This window comes from Siphateles boraxobius, unplaced genomic scaffold (genome assembly GCF_051911475.1).
Source record: "Siphateles boraxobius isolate OS27281-9 unplaced genomic scaffold, OSU_SipBor_1 3, whole genome shotgun sequence".
NCBI classification, from domain to species: domain Eukaryota; kingdom Metazoa; phylum Chordata; class Actinopteri; order Cypriniformes; family Leuciscidae; genus Siphateles; species Siphateles boraxobius.
The window spans coordinates 10,862,220-10,869,924 of record NW_027508919.1 but is presented as its reverse complement, the minus strand read 5'-3'; the positions used below and the strand labels follow the sequence as shown (position 1 = coordinate 10,869,924).

Below are 7,705 nucleotides of genomic sequence, written 5' to 3'. Positions count from 1 at the left end.
ATTACTGTTTTTTTTGTCAAATAAATGCTAGCTTGATGAGCAGAAGAGACTTCTTTCAAAAAATATTAAAAATAGTAATGTTTCCAAACTTTTGACCGATACTGTATATTAATTTTATACAAAATAAATTATAGTTAATAAGATTGATTTGGTTTGGCATTGATAAATTGTGCTTGAAAAAACATGATCTGAATATCGACTCAAAATATGTATTATATCGAGTATTATTGAAGCAAAACAGAGTAGATGTCAAGTCTATGAGAAAATGTTTTCGGAGTTGCAAACATGTAGTTTTTTTTCCTTTCTCTCTCACAGACACAACACATCAGTTACACCTTTTTAAATTCCTCATTGCAGGTGCACAAATCCTATTCTACAAATTACCAAACTCACAGGGTCATATTTTTGTTGAGAACAGAGATCATGTGGTCACACTTCACTTTTCATTCCATTGACTTCCATTCATTTACATGTGAATGTGTGAGATTGGAAATGCTAGCTCTCGCAAAGTTTCATATTTTACTGCATTCCAGTTCAAGTCTGGTGAACTCCGACCTGTGAATTTGCTCTACATGATAACGTGTGGCCAGTAGAAGATCAATACATGAAGGTGTGACCTCTTGGCTGACTTAAAAGAATGATATTTTTGTTGTAAAGTTATATGCTCAAACCCCTTGTGTGATCGTGGCTTAAATGTGAGCATATACATTTCTTAATTTGTGATTTGTAAAATAGTATTTGTGCACCTCCAATGAAGAATTTGAAAAGCTGTAACTTCTGTGTTTGTGAGAGAGAAAAAAGTTTGAAACTTCTATTATAAAAAAATAAAATAAAAAAACTTTCTCGGTGACTTTAAATTTATTGATGTGTGACTTTACACCAACAGACTCCACTGCCAGATGTGCTCAGTTTTGCTATAATAATACCCTCACAGAACATGATAGTAATCAGCCATCCTTGCAAAAGCAGAGGTTGTGTGGTGTACAGGTACATCTGTCCAGGCCAACATCTGATGCCTTCCGCTGGGATCCCAGAAAACCTGCAATTCAAACATAGTACAGTTAAAAATCTATCATACATACATCTAATCTGGTATCACAAATTATCATTCCAGGTTCAATTTAAGATATGCTCACTATTAGGGCTGCACGATATTGAAAAACTTAAATAAATATTTTGTTCTCCTGCTATATATATGGCGATATAAAAACAATTTCATCAGAATATTTATTTAGGTCTATTTGAAAAGAATTAATTATTATAGAATAATTGGGGAGATTTTGTAGAGAAGTGAATCTGCATTAGGGCTGGACCCGAATATTCAAATATTCGTTCGGTGGGTTGGTATTCGATTTGAAAATGTGACATTCGAATATTCGTTTTTTTTTGCACACCTGGCATCCCCCTCGAAACGGTTCTCATTCGCGCTTGAATATGTTTTACACTATAAAATCTGGTGAAATATAATACTTAACATATAACTTTGTTATAGCTACTTATAAATAAAATATTATAAATATAATAAATATATTTGCTTCTTCTTGGACTACTAAAAGTGTTCCTGCAACAGGAGTATTCTCTGACTAGAGCGCAGAAGATCTGTTCAGTTTTGTTGATGGGGGGTGATTGCCGAGATGGGCATTTGACTTCATTTTGCATGCATGTACCCGTTTATGCTCAAAAGAAAGAGAAAGAGAACTGAATTGGGCATTCACGTGCCGTCTGCATGGCTCTGTGTGTGCACGTGAGTCCTCTTGCGCTTGATGCCTGACTCGACTTAAAAACACATGCAAATGATAAACTTTCACTCTGTGATGGTTAAACTTTCCAATTAATCCGCGAATCACATGCGTTCCGAACCGGGGGACAACTGGCCCATACGGATCACAGATAAACTACGATCACACATCCTGCGACGGACTATCGTGGATGTGCACAACGCGATATTGATGCTAAAACGATATATCGTACAGTCCTACTCAATATACAATATTTGGGGCATGATATTGCCCAAAAGAAATTATTTCAATTCACCCCTCTGAATATTCCTTTAATATGGCATTTTGTGAGAAGTCCAGAGAACTAAGATTAACAGTTAATGGCAAATATAAAATGTCCATGCATTTACAACCCTCATTTGGATAAATACAATGGTAGAAAACTTGAATCAATCACATAGGAAAGCCTGTCAGTGATGTGCTGTAAAGTAAAAGGAAAGACACAGATAACAGTAAAACTATTTCATAGTTGAGTCATATTATAATAAAGACATTTAATTATACATTTTTTTAAAGATCTTGTAAATAACTTTGCTTAATATCAACAATATTATTAGTAGTATATAAATGCTAGAAAATTTTCACCATGAGGTGTTGGCATGTAAATGAACATAATGAGAATAGAGAGTTAAAAAAACAGCTCTAAACTTTTCAATAAAGTACCAGCTCCTGTTGTAAAGTTATAGTACACAGGACACACACATGAGAGGTACAGCCTCTCCCTACTCTTACAAAATTACAAACAACCAGCCTGAAAAACACACGTGGTATGAAGAACCGATAACGTCCAAGCTTATCGATGCTGCGGTCTTCCTTAGTTTGGCCACAGGGCCCGTTTAATACTGGGTTTCGGTACCCATCCCTACATTTGGATGAGTTCATTCGGATGAAAGCCTGTTGTGTTCGGTCTCTTGATTTGTGATAGTGGCAGCTATTGTGAAACTCACCTTCTTCATGTACTGAGTGTGAATGGCATCAAGGTCTTGTCCTGAAGAATCACAGGGCCAAACACTAGGGATTATATCTCATCTGGTAACAAGAGCATAGCCATAACTTTAAGAACTCTAATGATATATTTACCCCTGATATTGCATTGGGGATATAAATTCAAACATTTTAAAGGCTAAGAGTATGAGCCACGAGTAAGCTGGCCAGATATCTGTGAAAAATAACTTACGTGCCTAAAGTTGTCGACCCCCTGACCAACATTCAGCATTTATAAGTAAAAAGAATTTCAGTATTTATCAATAAAACATACATACGAATAAATAAATACCTTTGAGTTGGACAGTATGGTGTCTGTCTCATTGGCCAACATAATTCAAGACAGACCTAGAGAAATAAAATAAAACATACCAATGACCAGGATATTATCATAATAGTTAAATGAATTATTATAACTATGACCATTATATTTGTCACTTATTATTAGCTGATTATCTAGCCTACAGGCTTCTCAAGGACAATTTCACTGAAAAAACCTGGGGTTAATGATTTCTAAAATGTGAGACTTCATTCAAAAGCATAAATCTTACAGACACCAAACTTTTGAACAGTAGAGCACTATGTTTGAGGTTTTGCTTACTAATCATATGGTTCATAGCCGTGGAGATTGTCTTGGACAGGGGGTGCAGCAGGCCATCAACATGATGATCTAGGAACATAACATGCAATTTGTCACAGAGCCAACAATGTTAAATAGGATTTACAATAGAACATAGGGTTTATTACAAGGAACCAAGCTAGGCAGAGGTGAAATGCAGAAAAGAGAAAGAATATATATATATATATATATATATATATATATATATATATATATATATATATATATATATAATCTTACGATAATAGATATTGTGAAATAAATGCATATGAAATTATTATGATGATGATGATTAAACAATAATTCACCCATTATTGTAGTTTTTTTCTGTCGCTCCGGAAATCACATTTTTTTAATCAATATTTGTAAGTGACGTCACTGATTAACAGCACAGTGCATTCTATTAGCTAAATAAATTAGCTTACTTCAAATCACCCATTAACAAATTATCAGCAAAACAAAACTATCAAAAACTGTTATCTACACAAAGATGTGGTTAAAACCCCAAACTTATATAAACAAGAGCTAAGTCTGTAGAGTTAGCCTTAAAGGGTTAGTTCACCCAAAAATGAAAATTAAGTCATTAATTACTCACCCCCATGCTGTACCAACCCCGTAAGACCTTCGTTCATCTTCGGAACACAAATGAAGATATTTTTGATTAAATCTGTGAGGTGGATCACTACTACATAGGCTGCCTGAGGGAATGAAACTTGACGGCCGAGAAAGTCATTAAAGAACATGTTTAAATATTCCATGTGCCCACAGTGGCTCAACTATAAGTTTATCAAGCGACGAGAATACTTTTTTTCCGAAAAAAAAACATAAATAACGACTTTATTCGACTATTCCTTTTCTTCCTTGTGGGCCTGAGACGAGAGTTCGAGAGATTTCCACGACGCATGCGCGAGAACTGAGCAAGAAGTATTAGAAGAAGAACGTTCTCTTCTCAGTTCTCGCGCATGCGTCGTGGAAATCTCTCGAACTCTCGTCTCAGGCCCACAGTGCAGATGTTTTGGTGTAGTGCTGCTGTGTTTCTGTCTAACTGTCAGTTGTTCTCCCCTTACTGCAGTCTTCAATGACACAATCACTTTTATGTTTGTGGAATTTGTGAATGGAACTTAATGTAAAATAAACCTGTATCAGATTATGTGTATCATGTGTTTGGTGTCTTAAGATATTGTACAGCTTATCTAGTTTTGATTACATATGACATTAAATTGGTCATTGTATAGAGACATTGTTTCACTTGTAATTTGTGAACAAGTCTATTCACAACTGAAACACTTATTAAAAATAAAAAAGCGGACTATACTTGGTCAGACAACTATGGTGAATGTGTTTGTTCAAACGATATTTGAATCTGAATCGAGTCCGGGCATACTACAGATTTATGCTATAATTTATTTTAATACTTAATTTATCTTATTTTTAGCTGCAAAACATTTTGCTGCCCTCCAGACCCAGGCGATCGTCTTAACCAGGTGAGTCAGGTTGCTGAACCGTCCTTCATTCACCAGATTTCGGACAGCAGCACCAGCAGGTGGCCTTCGATGCTCCAGATCTGGTGGCTCCCTCTTCACCTGAGCTCTTGTTAGAGCCGCAGCAAATGATTTCTTCTGCATCCTTCCAACACTCTCTCTGGCAGCTGCGGATACATCCTTTGCAGACTTAATCGGCCAATCCTCAACTGGTAGACTCAGGAACTTTGGTCCTTTCTGCCATGGTGAATTTTCAGCCAACTCTTTTGGGCCAGCCCCACGAGTAATGATGTCAGCGATGTTCAGAGATCCAGGAATCCACCACCAATCCTGAAGTTGTGTGCTGGTCTGGATTTCTCCAATCCTGTTGCCAAAAAAGGTCTGGAAGCCATAGCTCTCACGTTGAATTGAACAAAGTACTGTTTGGCTATCAACAAGGTGGTACCACCGTCTGACTTGGACTCGACCATGTCGTTCAAAGTACCTCTTTAATCGGGCGGCGAATACTGCCCCACATAGCTCTGCCTTGACGGCTTCCCCCTTGTGGTCTAGGGGAGCCAGCTTAGCTTTAGACTCCACCAGCCTCACTATCGGACCTTGGTCACAGTCCCACCGCAGATACAGGACGGCACCATAAGCATGATCACTGCCATCAGAAAAGGTAACTGCATCAGGCTTAGCTGGCCCGCTCACTGGCGTCAGGGCTCTAGGGAACTTGACTTTGCTCAGCTCAGCGTATTCTTCAAAAAGGCTGATCGCATCTTCTCTGAGCTTCTCTGATAGTGCAAGGTCCCAAGTGTCTCTGATGGTGCTACATTTGGGTTTGGCCTCTTGAAATGCTCTCCGAACCAAAATGGCTCCTTTCTGCTTTACAGGTGTCGTCAGACCAACCGGGTCATACAGCCCAGAAACTTGGCTAAGCAACTCTCGTCGTGTCAGCGGGTCTGGCGTCTGAGCTCTCACCTCTTCCAGTTTAAGGTCTTGGCCAAGTCTCATCTTTCTCTTCCTCTTTGAGAAATTTATCCCAACCATAACATGAAGCCTGTCATCCTCCAGGGTGTAGCCGAGGCCAAGAGCTTTGTTGTCCTCCTCCTTTAGCTGATTTGGCAGGATTACAGTCTTTGGAATAGCCACCTGCTCCGATTTTCCAACAGACTCCCTCCTACGTTCACCAGAAAAGACCCACGGCTTTAACCTGAACCCTCCTGCCCCCAGGATCTGCTCCACATTTTCTGTGATGACTTTGAGCTGGTCCAAGTTGTTATGAGAGGTCAGGATATCGTCGACATAGCTGTCCTCCTCTAACACTCGACGTTCTTCCTCAAGATGGCTAAACTGGGGGAGATTCGCTGTCTCTCTCATGGCGAGTTGAGCTATACAACCTGCAGGCTTGTCACCTATGTTTACCCTTGTGACTGCATACTCGCCCAGCTCCTCCTCCTCAGAGTCACGCCACAGAAACCTATGCAAATGCACCTCCCGATCTTCAAGCCACACTGAATTGTACATTTTTCTTATGTCTCCCAAAGCCGCAAAACCTCCCCGTTAACCTAAGAAGCACAGCACGAATAGAATTGAGGACGTCGGGGCCCTTTAACAGGAGATCATTCAGACTCACCCCTCTGCACTTCTGACTACTGTTCCAAACCAGTCTCACCGGAGTTGTGACGGAGTGTGGGTTGGGTGCGATGAGGTGGCTAATGTATCATACAGGGCCAGTCCATGTCTGAAGGACGTCTTTAGACAACTTCATTGCGGCTCGGCGCTCGACCATCTCGTGAACTTGAGCAGCATAGGCAGCCTTCCACTCCGACTCCCTGGTCAGCTGCCTCTCAGTCCTGAAGAAAGTTGCCTCAACTGCACTCCTATTGCTTGGCAATGTGGCTGGATCTTCTACCCAGGGGTACTTGGCGTGCCAGTGAGGCCTCTCACTGTGCTCATCAGCAGCTACATATGTGAGCCCATTCTTTACCACCTCCAGCTCCCTTTCTTCAGCGAGGGTCATTTCTTTGCCGCCTGGCTGGCAGTTTCCACAGCGACAACCCCCACATTTTGGAATGCAGCCAGCACCGATACTATCCCATTTCCACCACTCGAGGAAGCTGGATGTAGTAGTTACACAACTGAAACCCTGAGGTTGCTGGCTTTGCTGACGATGAATGGGGACCACACAGGTGTGTTCTTCATACTTCACTGCCGCAGTTCTCATAGACCTTGCGAAATGCGTTCTCGATGTATGAGCTGATACAGTTAGCGCCTCAAACAACTCAGGATGGGTGCCAGCAACTGTCTTTCCCATTGGTCCGTCCCACAGCACAAGGTCCCCCACCATGCGGATTTTCTGCGGAGCCAGCTGGCCTTCCTTGTGACTTACAAGGAGATGGATCTCCCTCGGCCTTGCCAGGTCGCTGAGTGGAATGTCTGGGAAGAATTCTTGAAGTTTTTTGGCTGACACATGTCTTTGAATGTCTGCAATGCTGTCTAGGCCATAGCAAACCAGCTGATGGCATCTAAGAGTGCCTCTTAAAGTGTTGACCCGAATTTTCAGGAGGTACCGCTTTGTCTTAACAAAGACTTTCATGCCTCCTACACCATGGACTACAAGCGTGATGTCTTCACTTCTAAGATTGAGCCGACCTGCTGCCTCATGGGTGATATAGTTAGTATCAGAAGCTAGGTCTATAAGAGTCCCAATTTTCTGCCCAGCATTTGCTGTTACCTCCAACAGCATCATGATGACAGGCCACTCCGCTAGCCCGCTCTCTACCAGAAGACTTGAATGACTCTTTGCAATATGCGAGGTGCTCGCTGATGTATTACAGAATGCGTCCCGGCATTGTTGA

At 40.8% G+C, this 7,705-nt stretch overlaps 1 long non-coding RNA gene across 3 annotated transcripts; it reads right to left on the bottom strand.

The window, feature by feature from the left end:
- Nucleotides 1–434: 434 nt before the first annotated feature.
- Nucleotides 435–3,545, bottom strand: LOC143757107 (uncharacterized). Of its 3 annotated transcripts, none has more exons than XR_013210402.1 (4): nucleotides 3,364–3,545; nucleotides 3,055–3,110; nucleotides 2,726–2,766; nucleotides 435–1,039 (listed from the first exon to the last, which is right to left on the bottom strand). It is a non-coding gene; the product is annotated as an uncharacterized LOC143757107 (long non-coding RNA). The 3 variants fall into 3 exon arrangements; XR_013210401.1 differs by lacking the exon at nucleotides 435–1,039 and adding an exon at nucleotides 2,042–2,199 and having other exon boundaries at nucleotides 2,726–2,807; XR_013210403.1 differs by lacking the exon at nucleotides 435–1,039 and adding an exon at nucleotides 2,042–2,199.
- Nucleotides 3,546–7,705: the final 4,160 nt, after the last annotated feature.